Source organism: Triticum dicoccoides, chromosome 1B (assembly GCF_002162155.2).
Source record: "Triticum dicoccoides isolate Atlit2015 ecotype Zavitan chromosome 1B, WEW_v2.0, whole genome shotgun sequence".
In the NCBI taxonomy this organism is placed as follows: Eukaryota; Viridiplantae; Streptophyta; class Magnoliopsida; order Poales; family Poaceae; genus Triticum; species Triticum dicoccoides.
The window spans coordinates 547,397,258-547,416,347 of NC_041381.1; positions in this window are offsets into that span (position 1 = coordinate 547,397,258).

Sequence of the window (19,090 nt, forward strand, 5' to 3'; positions counted from 1 at the left end):
AGGAGAGGGGGGTGTTGGGTATTTAAAGGGGGGGAAAGGGTGGCTTGGGGGAGGGGGCAAGCAAGGGGAGGAGGAGGAGGAATCCTCCTCTGATTCGGCCGGCGGCGGCGGCGCGGCTGCGCGCGGGCGCGTGCGCGTGGCTGGGCCGGCTCGGCTGGGCCCTTGGCCCAGTCAGGCGTTGCGGTTTTTTTTAAATAAATACGCGCGCAGAAAACAAATAAAATAAAACCTAAACGAACTCCAAAATTTACAAAGTAAATTTTCCCCGACTCCTAAAAATGAGTCGAACCAAATGAACTTTTACTCGGGGCCAAAAATGCAATTTTTGAAAACACGCATTTTTCCCTAAGGCAAATAAACTCCGAGAAAAATCGAAAATTTGACTTATTTATTAAATCTTCATTTTTTTTCCTAAATCTTGGGAAAGTCATATTATTCCCTCTCATATTTTTGAGGTTGGAAAATTATTTGAAGATGAAATAAATAAAATCAAATGATCTTCTTTTCATAATTCGAGGAAACTCAAATATGAAAATTTCAAAATCTCCAACTCTCTCCGAGGGTCCTTGAGTTGTGTGAAATTTCTAGGATCGGCAAATGCAAGAAAATATGAAATGCATGATGATTTAATGTATAACATTCCAAATTGAAAATTTGGGATGTTACACCCATTATGGTCCGCAAAATCTTGTGGGCCTTTAGTTGGGACGGCCCATTTAAAATTTATGGGCCGGTCCACGTGTCAACATATCATAGGCGCGTCTCACCCATTGGATGAGTGACACATGTGCCAACGCGGAGCTGACACGTGTTTCCTCCAGCCAATGATGATTTTACACGTGGAAAATCCCCAATTGTCTGTGCTGTTAACGGTTATCGGATCCAAAACCGGACCCGATAGCTTAACGGCGTTACGTTACGATGGATGCCATGTGTCGGTCACCCTTGACGAAAGCACTTCTGTGACGCGCGATTTATTGTCATGGAAGTGGACACTTCTGTGATGATAATTTTGGTAATGTCATGGAACACTTCTACGACAGCACAGGTATGACTATCTTGATTCTGTCATAAAATCGTCATGGATGTACATGCATGACAAAAAACGCGACCTACTGTGAGAAACATGTATCATCACGGAAGTGTATTTTTTTTAGTGTAGTACTTGGCAATAGAAGACTTGGTAGTTTAATCCTGTCCACGTTACTAATGAACTGGTTCATCGAAATGAGTTTCATATACTAGTACATGTTAAACCTGTTATGTGTCTACTTGTTTCTTGTTTTAGAATGCGGGCTGAATATTGGGGAAGAGTGCCTTATTAAGCAATGGTAAAGGAAGTAATGCAGATAAGGTTTAGGATAGTGACTCATCCTTGTTGGTCTCCAACAAAGCTGATAAAAGACTATCTTGAAGACAGTGAGACAACCCCAAAGTCTTGCTTGGTTTGGTGTTCGAGTTACTGGCCACTACCGCTTGCACAAGCTATTCAAACTCATTGTCTGAATCAGTTCGGTTTCTAGAGTCTCAACTACAAGCTAAAAGACATCGATCAGCTGTGCTGCAACAAGAAGCGGAAGGACTGCGGAAGTCCCTGGAGCATTCAGATGCATACTTTTTGGTGCAACAGCAAGCGTTGGAGGATTTTAGCGCCAAACACGACAAAGCTAATAAGCTTGCTAAGCTTATTGCCAGCATGGTGGATACCCAGGATAAAATTTCTTGAGCTCTTTTGAAGTTGTTTCAATTATGCTCTTGTTTTGCTGCCGTGTTTATTTGCACTGGTGGCCAATTTGACGGCCAGTGTATGTAATATGCTGACTTGTTCCCTATATTTGCACTGGTGGCGAACTTTGATGCCTAGTGGATATAATATGTGTAATAGCAGTAATAGGCTAGCATTAATTGCTTGCTTATTTATTTCCTTATTGTCTTGTTTAGTTGTTTGCTTGTAGTCACTGCAGTTATTTTTCTGTGTTTTTCTAGTGGCCACAATAGCCTATTTTTGGTACTAGGCCAAAATAATCATGGCAACACACGGACTGTTGTAACAATGGGCCTCCTGCGGGCCGTATGATTCATGGGCCTTCTAAGGGTCGTAGGATCCATTGGCCTTCTATACGGGCCGTAGGATCCATGGGCCTTCTACGGGACGTAGGGTCCATGGGCCTTCCACGGGGCCTACGATGCATGGGCCTTCTATCGGTCGTATGATCCATGGGCCTTATATAGGCCGTAGGATCCACGGGCCTTCTACGGGGCCTATCACCATTTCGCCAATCATGGGCCGTACTATTCATGGACCATAACGGACCGTTAATAGGCCATATTTGATAACTATGAAAACAGCCCAACGAGTTTTTTTTGACATGAAAACAGCCCAACGTATTCACGATCCACCAACTGGCTGACTGTAACGACGGGCTGAATTTGGCCCACAAGCAGAAAATGACAGTAACGGGCCGTAAGTAACTGAAGGTTGGAAATGAGCCCAAGATTAAATGGGCCCTGAGAAGGCCGAAAGATAACTTGGGCTGGCAAATGGCCCAATGGAATAATGGGCTGTTAATGGGTATAAAGTGATACACTGTTCATTACGGTCTAGTTTCACCATGGGCTGTTATTGGGCTAAGAATTACAAAGGGCCTCATATGGGCTGAAAGAAGTCATGGGCCATACATGGGCCAGAAGTTAAAACGGGTTGGAATCATATTGGATGGCCCAGATGACGCTACTGGGCCTAATTCGGAGAGGTCGTAACGGGCCCTAGGTTAGCGGGCTATAAATGGGCTATATGCAAACAGGCCGTTAACAGGCTTTTCATGGGCCCGCCACCCCACCTTTCGACCAAGTCAAATGGGACGGCGTTTTCACAGGAATGGGCCTCTGTTGGGAGGTGCTACATGTCGACATATCATAGGTGCCTTGGGTCCAATGAGTGGATGACATCTGTCCCAACAGTGAGCCGACATGTGTTTCCTCCAGCCAATGATGATTTTACAGTGGAAATCCCCATTGGTCGGGGCAGTTAACGGTTTATTGGATCCAAACCCGGACCCAATAGCTTAACAGCGTTCCATTACGGTGGATGCGACGTGTCGGTCACCCTTGACGAAAGCACTTATGTGATGCGCGATTTATCGTCATGGAAGTGGACACTTCCGTGATGATAGTTTTGGTAATGTCATGGAACACTTCTACGACAACACAGGTATGACTATCTTGATTCTGTCATAAAATCGTCATGGATGTACATGCATGACAAAAAATGCGACCTATTGTGACAAACACGTATCATCAGGGAAGTGTATTTTTTTGTAGTGAAGGTAGCCTAACGCAAACAGTTCGCTGCCGGAAGCTGTGTGTGATTGTTAGTTGATCGAACACGCCTACTTTCTAGAAACCATGCGGGTTGTTTGAGTTCATCGCCCACGGTGTTGTCTGAGTAACCGTCTGCAATAGAAAACCCCAATAAGTAGGGTACTTAGCCTATTATTGATAATCCATGTACTAATCAAACTGATATTTCTTATAAAACACACCAGATATTTCATATCCGTATAAAAGCAACCAGGATTTCATAATCGAATTACATCAGATAGCTTCGGCACTCAGTTACGCCATTACACAACAGCACCAAGTTTCACATGCAGCATCAAAAACCTTTGGAAAGTAGCATCATACACGGTAAATAGATAGATGAATCTCATCTGGGAAACTGCAGAAGCGGAAGGCAAATACTAAGGCTTCAGTGATGTTGAATCTCCATGTAACTTTAGTCCAGTGGCTATGGATAATTGCCCGCCCAACCTTCATCCTCAGCAAGACTTCAATATTGTACCGTGGGTGTTGAATGGATACCTTTCTCACCTCTTGACCGTGCAGGTAGTTTGAGAGGTAATCATCGGTGAACTGCTTTGAAAATTACTGAAAACAAAGCTATGCATAAATCGCTGTTATAAATTTTGAAAAGGCGCAAGGGGTAAAAACAAGGTAAAACAGTTAGTACCATCCTATAGTTGACTGACGTCTTCCTCATTGTGCAAACAAAGATCTTGCTATTATTTTTTGCAAGTTTCTTTGTCCTAACAATCTTTTTGAGTTTCTTGACTTGACTGATATTCATGGACATCTCATTTCCCCATATGCAAAATGGGTCGAACAGTGGGTCTAAGCCTCTGATAGCAGGACCTACATGTGCAAGACCAAATTGTAAGAAACCTAAATATTAGAATGATTCCTGCAACTGCACAATAATGTGCTATTAGCCAAAGGACCCTGCATTAACAAACCTCAATGGTAAACCGAAGTGTCTCCCATTGTTTCCCTGCAACACACATAAGGAAGATCTTGATCAGGTTAACTGAGAGTTGCGATACTATCAGTAGAATATGTATTGAGTACAGCCAAATTCGATTGATGTGACATGCATAACAATACAAAATTGTACCCACAACAAATGAAAATCAAAACTGAACCAAACAGTTAAATGGACAGCGGACCAAATGAACCAAAATAGTTAACTGATCACGACATTGCAGAATAGAAACATGTACTAGAAGATAAGACAGTTAACAAAACAAAGAATGTTTGAGAATAGTACTACGAAATGTAGCAATTGTTGGACCAAAGTGTTAACTGAACATTACATTTTAGAGGAAAAAATGTTAACTGAACATCAGATTGCATATTAACATTGCAGAGGACAAATCACTAGAAGGCACTGGCGGTGGCCTCAAGAAAACAACACTAACTGTATTTTGAAGTAGACAACCATGTGGCGGTGTTGACGGTGGCCTCGAAGACGAGGTGCTCCTCCAAGATCTGGCGGTCGACACGCATGGCAGCCATAGTGACCTCATGCTCGTGTGCGGCCGCATGCTACTGAGGTCCACGTTATACTGCATGCAAAATGGCTATGGGCAGCGCTTAATTGGAGGAGGGGTAGTGATTTCGGCAGAGGTGTCACGACGGCGGTCGGGGCATGTCGGATGGGAAAGGGGGAGGATGGTGTGGGTGTGGTGTGGATTAGCTGACCATATCAACGAGGTCACACAGCAAGAAGAAGGGTCAGCTGTGAGGAGCCTGCGCAGCAAGAAGAAGGGTCGCCAGCGAGGAGGCGGCGCTGCAAGAAAGAGGGTCGCCGGTGAGGAGGTAGCGCTTCAAGAAGAATGGTCGCTGGTGAGCAGGCTGAGCTGCCAGTAAGTAGTAGTGAAGGTTTGAACTTGGAAAGCAAGGAGGAATAGTGGAAATGTGGCTTTTGGTAGGAGGGAGATGGCGGGGAGATAGATATTTCTACGGTGGCAAAAATAATTCGCTCGGTGCCGCGAGAAACTGGCGCGCAAGTGTGGTTCAAGCGGGGGCGATGGACTGTAGACTACAAAGCTTCCTACGTAAGCCAGACAAGACAATGCGCCAAGATATTTTATATCGCATCCCACATGATTCTTTCTAGCAAACTGCTTGTGGTGTACCTGGTTTTTTTCATTATGTTTTGAAAGACAAAATGGTGTTAAGGAGGGAAAGGATGGTGTTTGAATTGCTAGAACATTTATGTACAGTGAACATGCAACTAGTACATGAGTGTTATGTTTAAATTTGGAATTATTCCGGGTTCGTTTGGCATTTTTATGCATTAATTGAGTTTCTAGGCATTTAATGTGCATAATTCAAATGTGAACTACAAGCACATGCTCCAATGCATCAAAGTTTGTCGAAAAATCACATGTGTGTCTTTGGGTGAATTCATTGGTCCCATGCAAGAAATAGGAATGAAATTCAAACATGTGGGCGTCGTGGATCGGCCGGAGAGATTGAGAAACTTGGTTTTTTAATTTTTGTAAATCCAAAACACGCCTGAAAATCATGAAACTTGGAATGGTGTCATGACATGGCACCAACATGCCGTGGTAAATTTTTTGGCCTAATTGGGACAAGCTTTGGTGTAAGCTTCTTGCAAACCGGAGCTTCGCTCAAGAAGGCTCATGGTTCCAAGAGGGAACGTGTCACCTCCGTGTGCGAAACGACATAGGTACACTGCCTTCTCCCACCTTAATTTTTTTACATAGGCAGATTAGACCAAATAGAAGTATCGTGCTAAATTTTAGAATTATTTCGGGTTTGTTTGGTCTTTTTTATACATTAATTGAGTTTCTGGGCATTTAATATGCATAATTAAAATTTGAACTACAAGCACATGCTCCAGTGCACCAAAGTTGGTTGAAAAATCACATGTGTGTCCTTGGGTGAATTTCTAGGTCCCATGCAAGATATGGGAATGAAATTCAAACATCTGGGCATCGTGGCTTGGTCGGAAAGATTGAGAAACTTAGTTTTTTAATTCCTGTAAATCCAAAACATGCTTGAAAATCATGAAACTTGGCATGGTGTCATGACATGGCACCAACATGTTGTGGTAATTTTTCTGTTTTGGACTCTAATTTGCATGATTTCAATGAACATAACTCCGGACTAACGATGTTTTTAGCAGAACTATCATGGTGTTATTTTTGTGTAGAAATAAAAGTTCTTGGAATGGAACAAAATTTTGCGAGGATTTTTTATATCAATAATAAGAATTTCTGGAGCCAAGACCCGCCAAACAGGGGCCCCTGGTTGGGCACAACTCACCAGGGTGCGCCCCCCACTCCTGGCGCGCCCAGGTGGGTTGTACCCGTCTGGTGGCCCCGCTAATGACCCCCTTGATACTACAAATTCACATTATTCCAAAAAAAATCAGGAAAAAGAATTATCGCGATCCACGAGATGGAGCCGCCGCCAAGCCCTGTTCTTCCTTGGGAGGGCAGATCTGGAGTCCGTTTGAGGCTCCAGAGAAGGGGATCGTCGTTCTTCATCATCACCAACCCTTCTCCATTGCCAATTCCATGATGCACCCCACTCGGAGTGAGTAATTCCTTCGCAGGCTCGCTGGTCGGTGAGCAATTGGATGAGATTCATCATGTAATTGAGTTAGTTTTGTTAGGGCCTAATCCCTAGTATCCACTATGTTCTTATATTGATGTTTCAATGACTTTGCTATGCTTAATGTTTTTCACTTTGGGCCCGGGTGCCATGAACTCAGATCTCAACCGTTTATGAATTCATCATTATATCCATGTTTTAGATCCTACCTTGCAAGTTATAGTCACCTACTACGGTTATGATCTGACAACCCCAGAGTGACAACAACCGGGCCAACTCTCGGTGATGATAGTAGTTTGTGGAGTTCATGTATTCACTATGTGTTAATGCTTTGTTCCAGTTCTCTATTAAAAGGAGGCCTTAATATCCCTTAGTTTCCAATATGGACCCCGCTGCCATGGGAGGGTAGGAAAACATGTCATGCAAGTTCTTCTAATAAAGCATGTATGACTATTTACTGAATACATGCCTACATTATATCGATGAACTGGACCTAGTGCCATATCACCCCAGGTTATAACTATCTCATGATGAATATCATCAAACAAGTCACCGATCCAATGCCTACAAAATTGTCCTATATTGATCTTGCTAGTTACTGTTGCTGCTGCTACTATACACTTGCTACAAAATACTGCTATCACTGTTACTGTTACTATTGTTGCTATCACTACTATCAAAACTATCAAACTACTTTTCTACTGATCACTTTGCTGTAGATAATTAATCTCCAGGTGTGGTTGAATTGACAACTCAGCTGCTAATACCTTCAAATATTCTTTGGCTCCCCTTGTGTCGAATCTATAAATTTGAGTTGAATACTCAACCCTCGAAAACTATTGCAATCCCCAATACTTGTGGGTTATCAAGACCTTTTTCTGGCGCCGTTGCCGGGGAGCATAGCTATATTTGTTGAGTCACTTGGGATTATTATAATATTATCACTATGAAGAATCTGAAGGATCCAAAGACTAAGATATTTCCCTCAAGTACGAGGGGAGGTAAGAAACTGCCATCTAGTTCTGCTTTAGATTCACCTTCTGTTATGAGTAAACTTGCAACACCACCACCACATGCTATTAATTCTGATATGTCGCAAGCTATTGATGATGCTACTTCTACTATGAATGATGCTTATGATGATGCTAGTACCTTGCTTGATAATGATGATGTGCCCCTTGGTGAATTTCTTGATGAAGAAATTGCTAGATTAATAGAACATGATGTTGTTGAATCTGATGATGAACTTGAAACTGAAACTCCTGAAACACTTGCTAGAACTAGCCCTCCTAGATATGAATTGACTAACGTACCGGAAGGCTATGTTATGAGTGAAGAAGCAACTAGAGATATTCTTGCTTGTAAGGATAGAGATGATCTAGAGAAATTATTACACAAGTATAAAGAAAAATCTCTGAATGCTAGAATGAAATGTGATCCTAAGTTTGCTACTTCACCTATCTTTATTGATGATAAGGATTATGAATTCTCTGTCGACCCAGAGTTAATTACTTTGGTTGAATTTGATCCTTTCTATGGTTATGAAACTGAAACTGTTGTGGCACATCTTACTAAGTTGAATGATATAGCCACCCTTTTTACTCATGATGAGAAAACTCGCTATTACTTTGTTCTCAAATTATTTCCTGTCTCATTAAAGGGTGATGCTAAAGCTTGGTACAATACTCTTGCTCCTGGTTGTGTGTGTAGTCCCCAGGATATGATTTATTACTTCTCTGAAAAATATTCTCCTGCTCATAAGAAACAAGCTGCCTTATAGGAAATATTTAACTTTGCACAAATTAAAGAAAAGAGTCTCCCACAAGCTTGGGGGAGGCTTTGCCAGTTACTTAATGCTTTGCCTGGTCATCCTCTTAAGAAAAATGAAATACTTGATATCTTCTATAATGGACTAACCGATGCTTCTAGGGACTTCCTAGATAGTTGTGCTGGTTGTGTTTTCAGGGAACAAACTATTAGACAAGCTGAAGAATTGTTGAATAATATCTTGAACAATTATGATGATTGGACTATTCCTGAACCACCGGCTAAACCCACTGCGAAGAACAGGGGTATATTATATCTCTGTCCTGAAGATATGCAAGAGGCAAAGAAATCTATGAAGGAAAAGGGTATTAAAGACGAGGATGTTAAAAATTTACCTCCTATTGAAGAAATACACGGGCTTAATACACCACCACTGCCTAAGGTGGTAGAGGTAAATTCTCTTATGGAATTCAATGAAAATGATAGTCCTCACAACATGCATCCTAGTGAATGCCTTTATGAGTTTGAAAACTACATTAGAAAACAAGATCACTTCAACGCAAATGTTATGAAACAATTGAAATATAATTCTGATATGATTGCTCACTTGAGTGACTTGTTATTTAGAATATCAAATGATGTTAGAGGTGTTGGAAAACATGCTTCTATGGTTCAAACTCAATTAGAACAAGTTGCTAAATCACAAAGAGAATTACTTTATGAAATGAATCATAATAGGCATGACTTTGCTGTTAGAGTTGCAACTAGAGGAGGTAAAATGACTAAGGAACCACTTTATCCTGAGGGACACTGCCGGTGGGAAACGACACCTATGGGATCACAAGAAACCCTACCATGATTGCGGGGCGCGGGGTGGTGAGAAGAGCGGGATCAGCAGTCAGTACTAGCACGCAGGTCGTTTACCCAGGTTAGGGCCGCAGGGATGCGTAATACCCTAGTCGTGCCTTGATGTGTATATTTGTGTTCTTAAGGTTCTTGGACTAGCTACAATGAGCGTAACTTGCCCAAAAGTCTGAATCCTTCTCTTGGATGCCTCGGGCCTCCTTTTATAGGCAAGGGGATCGCCACCATGGCACACAGGAGGTGGCATCGGGGTACTGTGGTTAAGCCCCTATCGCTAGCTATTACGGGACAAGACGCATTTAATGCGCCTCTGACGTGTCCCCTTCACTTTACTTCCCCTCTGACCTGCCTTGACACGCGCCTGGGCCAGCAAGGCGGCCAGCACCATGTAGGCTGGCAGGCTCCTGAGGTGGCGCGGTGGTAGGGACTTCACGAAGATTTGCATGCCACCACGTAGGCATGCGCTGAGTTGGCCGAGAAGCCTTCCGTTGACATGCAGACGCCTGCCCAGCTGGTGGGCTGGCAGCTACATGGGAGTGGTGATAGAAGTTTGGCGGGTGTAGGCCTGGGTGTGGCCTCGCGAACATCCTCGGCAAGGGCCTTGCCGGGGCCCCGGCAAGGGGCTTGCCGTGTCGTTGCAATTGTCCCCGGCAAGGATCTTGCCGGGGGTCTTGTGGATTTCCTCGGCAAGGATCTCGCCGAGGTTCGTCGTCTTCTACTCTTCTATTTTGAAGTGTTCCTTGTCTTCACAAAGATCTGCATGCCACCATGGAGGCGCCTCCCGAGCCTATGTCCCAACGCAGTTGGTGACGCTGGAGAAACTGGGGCCCAAGGGTGGTGCGCCCTGCTGGTGTCAGGTAGGCTGCCGTGGCAAGGTCCTTGCCGGGGCCGTCGAAGCCGCCCTGGCAAGGGTCTTTCTAGGGGAAACCACTTCGCCTTCTTGTTCTTTAAGCCTCTGTCTTGGCGTTGCTTTGGCCGTCCCGCGGCTTTGATTTCCTGTCTCTGCCTTGCTTAAGTGTGGTCGTGGGCGCGGCTCTGACTGCCCGTGCACAAATAAGGGGTACAAAAGAGCGCCCCTATTTTGGTACACCAACAGGAGCCGCCGGGCCTGGGCCACACATAAGCGCGACACGTTTTTGGGCCAGGCCCAGAACGGTGTGCGGGCAGGCGGTGCGGTTTTTTTACCGCGGTAGCTTTCGATCCGCTGCACTTCCCCACGACCCGCGTTGAATGTGTCACGTGGGGGTCCGCGCGCGTCATCGAAGCACGCTTGCGTCATCTTGCGGTGAACAGTAAAGAGACGGCTTGCGTGTCCATTAGAGACCACAGGGCCGCTGCTCATTTATTGTCGTTGCATGGGAACTGTCGCTCCACGCGTCCCATTACGCCCATCTCTCACGCCACGTACGCCGCATGCACGATGCAGAGCGAATGAAAGGCGCACGGGATACGGGAAGTTGTGCGCGTGTGGGTCGATTCCCACGCGCCTTTAATTGGGCGGGGAGGATGGCCGACGGCGTCGAGCGCTGTCACCTTAATGAGCCAGATTGGCTGAAAGGGGCGGCTGAGCCCCAACCCCATCCTTTATAAGGAGGGGAGTGGGAGGAACGACGCCTCTCAGTCCTTCGTCATCCGCCTCTCCCCATCCCTGCTCCTTCCTCCCTTCTGTCATGGCGAGAGGGCGCGGTGATGCTTCATCGGCGGCGGCGAGGGTCTCTGCTAGACAATGTGTCGCTCCTCCCTAAGAGCTCGTGGCAGCGGAGCCATCCATTAGAGGAAGGGGGAGGGGGCGAGGTCGAGGCTGTCGCGGTGCTCGGGGAAGAGGAGGACGGGGTGGCACGTCGGCCTTGCCTCTGCCAGCGGCCCCTCCCTCGGTGGAGGGCCTCATCGGGGACAACCCCTACGAGTTCTTCATCAGGCTGAGCCGGCCGGTGCACCGCCGTCTTCGTCTACCGACCCCATTTTCTTGGGAGATGGATCTAGACCCGCCTCAGGCACTTAGACTGCACATGAGGGGCTGTGGGAACAGCGGCACATGGGTCAATGTTGAGTTCCCAGCCCCTCACATCATGTACCTTCGCCATGGGTGGAAGACCCTCGCTCACATCCACAGCCTGACGGAGGGGCTCACTCTCCATTTCAAATTAATGGAGAGTGGACTTCCCTCCGTCAAGGTCTTTGGACACTTCGGGAGTCGCGTAAGGTGCTGCGTGGAGAGCTCCTCTGATGACGAAGACTCTTCCTCGAGCGGGAGTGGCGAGGAGGACAGCGGTAGCAACGACGAGGGTAGCGGGCGGCAGGATGACGGGTCTGACTAGGGGTCGGGCGCGCCACTCCTGAGCGACACTGGCGACCCCATCATCCGTGTTGCCGGCTCCTTGAACTTCTCGGGGTAGCCTCCTTGGGCAGCTGGTGTGGAGAGGCCGGAGAAGGCAAAGAAGGCGGGTGGCGGGCCGTCAAGTCGGATTACGATGGCACCGACGCCTTCGAAGCGTATTGACAAACCGCTGCCTCATCTTCCAGCTCTTCCTCCGGCGCCACCGCCGCCAGCCCTGTCCTAGGCGACCGCCGGCATGTTCTCTTAGCGCTTTCTGCTGCTCGTACCTCGCGTAGGCGTGATACGTCCATTTTGCATCATGCTTTTATATCGATATTTATCGCATTATGGGCTGTTATTTCACGATATGTCACAATACTTATGGCTATTCTCTCTTATTTTACAAGGCTTACCATGAAGAGGGGGAATGCCGGCAGCTGGAATTCTGGCTGGAAAAGGAGCAAATATTGGAGACCTATTCTGCGCAACTCCAAAAGTCCTGAAACTCCATGGAATATCTTAAAAGAAATAAAGAAAAATCATCGCCAAAGATGAAGGCTAGGGGGCCCACACCCTGCTCAGGAGGGTGGGGGGCGCACCCCTCCCCCCCTGGGCGCGCCCCCTACCTCGCGGGCCCCCTGGTGGCTCTCCGACACCCATCTTCTCCTATATGAAGTCTTTCGATGAGAAAAAAAAGAAGCAACCTTTCGGGACGAGACTCCGCCGCCACTAGGCGGAACCTTGGCGGAACCAATCTAGGGCTCCGGTAGAGCTGTTCTGCCGGGGACACTTCCCTCCGGGAGGGGGAAATCATCACCATCGTCATCACCAACGCTCCTCTCATCGGGAGAGGGCAATCTCCATCAACATATTCACCAGCACCATCTCATCTCCAAACCCTAGTTCATCTCTTGTATCCAATTCTTGTCTCCAAGTCCGGGATTGGTGCTAGTAGGTTGCTAGTAGTGTTGATTACTCCTTGTAGTTGATGCTAGTTGGTTTATTTGGTGGAAGATCATATGTTCAGATCCTTTATGCACATTATATCCCCTCTGATTATGAACATGAATATGCTTTGTGAGTAGTTACGTTTGTTCCTGAGGACAAGGGAGAAGTCTTGCTATTAGTAGTCATGTGAATTTGGTATTCGTTCAATATTTTGATAAGATGTATGTTGTCTAACCTCTAGTGGTGTTATGTGAACGTCGACTACATAACACTTCACCATTATTTGGGCCTAGAGGAAGGCATTGGGAAGTAATAAGTAGATGATGGGTTGCTAGAGTGACAGAAGCTTAAACCCTAGTTTATGCGTTGTTTCGTAAGGGGTGATTTGGATCCATATGTTTCATGCTATGGTTAGGTTTACCTTAATACTTTTGTTGTAGTTGCGGATGCTTGCAATAGAGGTTAATCATAAGTGGGACGCTTGTCCAAGTAAGGTCCAGTACCCAAGCAATGGTCCACCCACATATCAAATTATCAAAGTATCGAACGCAAATCCTATGAGCGTGATGAAAACTAGCTTGATGATATTCCCATGTGTCCTCGGGAGCGCTTTTCTTATTATAAGAGTTTGTCCAGGCTTGTCCTTTGCTACAAAAAGGATTGGGCCACCTTGCTGCACTTTATTTTCTTTTGTTACTTGTTGTTCGTTACCATTTATCTTATCACAAAACTCTCTGTTACCACTTATTTCAGTACTTGCAGAGAATACCTTACTGAAAACCGCTTATCATTTCCTTCTGCTCCTTGCTGGGTTCTAAACTCTAACTTATCGAAAGGACTACGATAGATACCCTATACTTATGGGTCATCAAGACTCTTTTCTGGCGCCGTTGCCGGGGAGTGTAGCGCCTTTGGTAAGTGGAATTTGGTAAGGAAAAATTTATATAGTGTGCTGAAATTTTCTGTCACTTGTTACTATGGAAAGTGAATCTCTTAGGGGCTTGTTCGGGGTATCTTCACCCCGTCTAGTAGAGCAAAGAGTTGCTCCTCAACCTACTGAACCTATTGAAAATGAAACACCTTTTGAATTTCCTTCTGGTATTATGGAAAAATTGCTGGCTAATACTTTTACAGGAGATGGGACAAAGCATCCCGACGAGCATCTACGCTATTTGGATGATATTTGTGGATTATTTAAGCTTGCAGGTATACCCTATGATGTTGTTAAGAAGAAGGCTTTCCCTTTATCTTTGGAGGGAGACGCATCGACATGGTATAGGCTACGTGATGATACGAGATAATGGAACTATAAAAGAGTGAAATTGGAATTTCAGCAAAAGTATTACCCTATGCATCTTGTTCATCGTGATCGCAATTACATATATAATTTTTGGCCTCGCGAAGGAGAAAGAATCGCTCAAGCTTGGGGGAGGCTTAAATCAATGTTATATTCATGCCCCAATCATGAGCTCTCAAAATTGACAATTCTCCAGAATTTTTATGCTCGGCTTTCTGAAAATAATCGCAACATGCTCGATACTTCTTGCGCTGGTTCTTTTATGATGAAGTCTATTGAATTTGAATGGAATTTATTGGATAGAATTAAATGCAACTCTGAAGATTGGGACCTCGACGAAGGTAAGGAGTCAGGTATGACACCTAAGTTTGATTGTGTTAAATCTTTTATGGATGCCGATATTTTCCGTAAATTTAGCACTAAATATGGACTTGACTTTGAGATAGTAGCTTCTTTCTGTGAATCTTTTGCTACTTATGTTGATCTCCCCAAGGAGAAGTGGTTTAAATATCATCCTCCCATAGAAGTAAAAGTAGCTGCACCTATTAAAGTTGAAGAAAAGACCATCACTTATAATGATCCTATTGTTCCCACCTCTTACGTTGAGAAACCACCTTTCCCTGCTAGAATAAAGGATCATGTTAAAGCTTCAACTGTTGTTCGTAAAAGCAATACTAGAACTTTTACACCTCCTGAGCAAGTCAAAGTAGAACCTAATATTGCTATTGTTAAAGATCTCTTGTCCGATAATATTGATGGGCATGTCATTGAATTCTCTGGTGAAACTGCTAGAATTGCTAAACCCTGTGATAGAGATAAACAAAGACCTGTGGTAGGCATGCCTGTTATCTCTATTAAAATAGGACATCATTGTTATCATGGCTTATGTGATATGGGTTCTAGTGCTAGTGTTATACCCACTGACTTATATAAAGAAATTATGCATGATATCGCACCTGCTGAGTTAGAAGATATTGATGTTACAATTAAACTTGCCAATAGAGATACTATATCTGCAATGGGAAATGTTAGAGATGTTGAAGTCTTGTGTGGGAAAACCAAATATCCCGCTGATTTTCTTGTTCTTGGTTCCCCACAAGATAGCTTTTGTCCCATTATATTTGGTAGACCCTTCTTGAATATTGTTAATGCTAAGATAGACTGCGAAAAGAATGTTGTTACTATTGGCTTGGATGATATGGTTCATGAGTTTAATTTCTCCAAATTTAGTAAACAACATCGTGAGAAAGAATTGCCTAGTAAGGATGAAATTATTGGTCTTGCTTCTATTGATGTACCTCCTAGTGATCCTTTAGAACATTATTTGCTAGACCATGAAAATGAGATGTTCATGAATGAAAGAAGGGAAATAGATGAAGTATTCTTTAAACAAGAACCTATTCTAAAACATAATTTGCCTGTTGAAATCCTAGGGGATCCTCCTCCACCCAAGGGTGATCCCGTGTTTGAGCTTAAACCGTTGCCTGATAATCTTAAGTATACTTGTCGTGTTGCAAGACGACATATGCCACAAGGGCTTAGTGTGTGGGTAAGACTGCTGCTGATAGGCCCGGGAGCGGGTATGCGAGTAGCACGTGGTGGTTTACCCAGCTTCGGAGCTCTCCGGAGAGATAATACTCCTACTGCTGCATGTCTGAGTGTATCTGATATATCTAGTACAGAGTTGCTCCTGGAGCTGTATCTGGAAACAGTGCCACGGGCATCTGGTTTCGTATATGCATGTATGTGGTATGGTGTCCGTTGCTCTTGGCCGAATGGGTGTGCCTGGGCATGTATGCATGCGTGTGAGCATGTCTCCCCCTCCATGGATGGAGGCTTCCTAGCTAGCTTATATAGTGTGGAGTGGTCATGGGACATGGCGTTGGTTGTAAGCTACCTTGGGTAGCTTACAAGCCAAGCCATGTATGGGGCATGGTGCATGTCATGCTTGTCCCCTGGGCACTTTATAGAATAGTGCCAAGGGGACAGGTACACTGTAGATGATGTCGCGGTATGGCCGTCTTGTCGATGTCTCGTCGGTGTCGGGTTGGGTTGCAGCCGACAGCTGGCTGGTTGGCGCAGTCGGCAGCCGGCAGCCGGCCGGGCAGAACAGTCGGACGGGGAGCCGACAGGAGCGGCCGGGCAGTCGGACTAAGGGGCTTTGCTAGCCCCGATGTCTTGAAATATCGTCTTGCCGTCTTCGGGGTACCCATGGTCAATTACTCCGACAATGCTTATCTTGATGAAAAGAAAATATATCATGTTATTATTAGTGCTAACCTTTCAGAGCATGAAGAAGAAAGATTATTGAAAACTCTGAAAAAGCACCGTGCCGCTATTGGATATACTCTTGATAATCTTAAGGGCATTAGTCCCACTCTATGTCAACATAAAATAAATTTGGAAGCGGATGCCAAACCAGTTTGTGATCCTCAACGATGTTTGAATCCTAAAATGAAATAAGTGGTAAGAAAAGAAATACTCAAGCTTCTGGAGGCAGGTATAATTTATCCCGTTGCTGATAGTGAGTGGGTAAGTCGTGTCCATTGTGTCCCTAAGAAGGGAGGTATTACTGTTGTTCCTAATGATAAAGATGAATTGATCCCGCAAAGAATCATCACAGGTTATAGGATGGTAATTGATTTCCGCAAGTTAAATAAAGCTACTAAGAAAGATCATTACCCCTTACCTTTTATTGATCAAATGCTAGAAAGATTATGCAAACATACACATTATTGCTTTCCAGATGGTTATTCTGGTTTCTCTCAAATACCTGTGTCGGCTAAAGATCAATCAAAGACTCTTTTACATGACCTTTTGGTACTTTTGCTTATAGACGTATGCCTTTTGGTTTATGTAATGCACCTTTTACCTTTCAAAGATGCATGATGGCTATATTCTCTGATTTTTGTGAAAATATTTGTGAGGTTTTCATGGACGACTTTTCCGTCTATGGTTCCTCTTTTGATGATTGCTTGAGCAATCTTGATCGAGTTTTGCAGAGATGTGAAGAAACTAATCTTGTCTTGAATTGGGAAAAGTGCCACTTTATGGTTAATGAAGGTATTGTCTCGGGGCACAAAGTTTCTGAAAGAGGTATTGAAGTTGATAAAGCCAAGGTTGATGCTATTGAAAAGATGCCATGTCCCAAGGACATCAAAGGTATAAGAAGTTTCCTTGGTCACGCTGGATTTTATAGGAGGTTCATTAAGGACTTCTCAAAAATCTCTCAGCCTCTGACTAATTTATTACAAAAAGATGTACCATTTGTCTTTGATGATGATTGTGTAGAAGCATTTGAAATACTTAAGAAAGCATTAGTCTCTGCACCTATTTGTTCAGCCACCTGATTGGAATTTACCCTTTGAAATTATGTGTGATTCTAGTGATTATGCTGTAGGTGCTGTTCTAGAGCAAAGAGTTGATAAGAAATTGAATGTTATCCATTATGCTAGTAAGACTCTAGACAATGCTCAAAGAAATTATGCTACTACCGAAAAGGAACTTTTAGCAGTTGTATTTGCTTGTGATAAATTCAGACCCTATATTGTTGATTCTAAAGTAACTATTCACACTGATCATGCTGCTATTAAATATCTTATCAAAAAGAAAGATGCAAAACCTAGACTTATTAGATGGGTTCTCTTGCTGCAAGAATTTGATTTACATATTGTTGATAGAAAAGGAGCTGAGAACCCCGTTGAAGACAACTTGTCTAGGTTAGAGAATGTTCTTGATGACCCACTACCTATTGATGATAGCTTTCCTGATGAACAATTAAATTTCATAAGCACTTCTCGTAGCACTCCATGGTATGTTGATTATGCTAATTATATTTTTGCTAAATTTATACCCCCTAGCTTCACATACCAACAAAAGAAAAAGTTATTTTATGATTTGAGACATTACTTTTGGGATGACCCACATCTTTATAAAGAAGGAGTAGATGGTGTTATTAGGCGTTGTGTACCTGAGCATGAATAGGAACAGATCCTATGCAAGTGTCACTCCGAAGCTTATGGAGGACATCACGCTGGAGATAGAACTGCACATAAGGTATTACAATCTGGGTTTTATTGGCCTACTCTCTTCAAGGATGCCCGTAAGTTTGTTTTGTCTTGCGATAAATGTCAAAGAATTGGTAATATCAGTAGACGTCAAGAAATGCCTATGAATTATTCACTTGTTATTAAGCCATTTGATGTTTGGGGCTTTGATTATATGGAACCTTTTCCTGCCTCTAATGGTTAGACTCATATTTTAGTTGCTGTTGATTACGTTACTAAGTGGGTAGAAGCTATTCCAACTAGTAGTGCTGATCATAACACTTCTATTAAAATGCTTAAGGAAGTTATTTTTCTGAGGTTTGGAGTCCCTAGATATTTAATGACTGATGGTGGTTCACACTTTATTCATGGTGCTTTCTGTAAAATGCTTGCTAAATATGACGTTAATCATAGAATTGCATCTCCATATCACCCGTAGTCTAGTGGTCAGGTAGAATTGAGCAATAGAGAGCTCAAATTAATTTTGCAAAAGACTGTCAATAGGTCTAGAAAGAATTGGTCCAAAAAACTGAATGATGCATTATGGGCATATAGAACTGCGTATATGAATCCTATGGGTATGTCTCAGTATAAGATGGTTTATGGAAAAGCATGTCATTTACCTCTCGAACTAGAACATAAGGCATATTGGGTTATCAAAGAGCTCAACTATGATTTCAAACTTGCCGGTGAGAAGAGGTTATTTGATATTAGCTCACTTGATGAATGGAGAACCCAAGCCTATGAAAATGCCAAGTTGTTTAAAGAAAAAGTTAAAAGATGGCATGACAAAAGGATACAAAAGCGTGAGTTTAATGTAGGTGATTATGTATTACTATACAACTCTCGTTTAAGATTTTTTGCAGGAAAAATTCTCTCCAAATGGGAAGGTCCTTACGTTATCGAGGAGGTCTATCGTTCCGGTGCCAT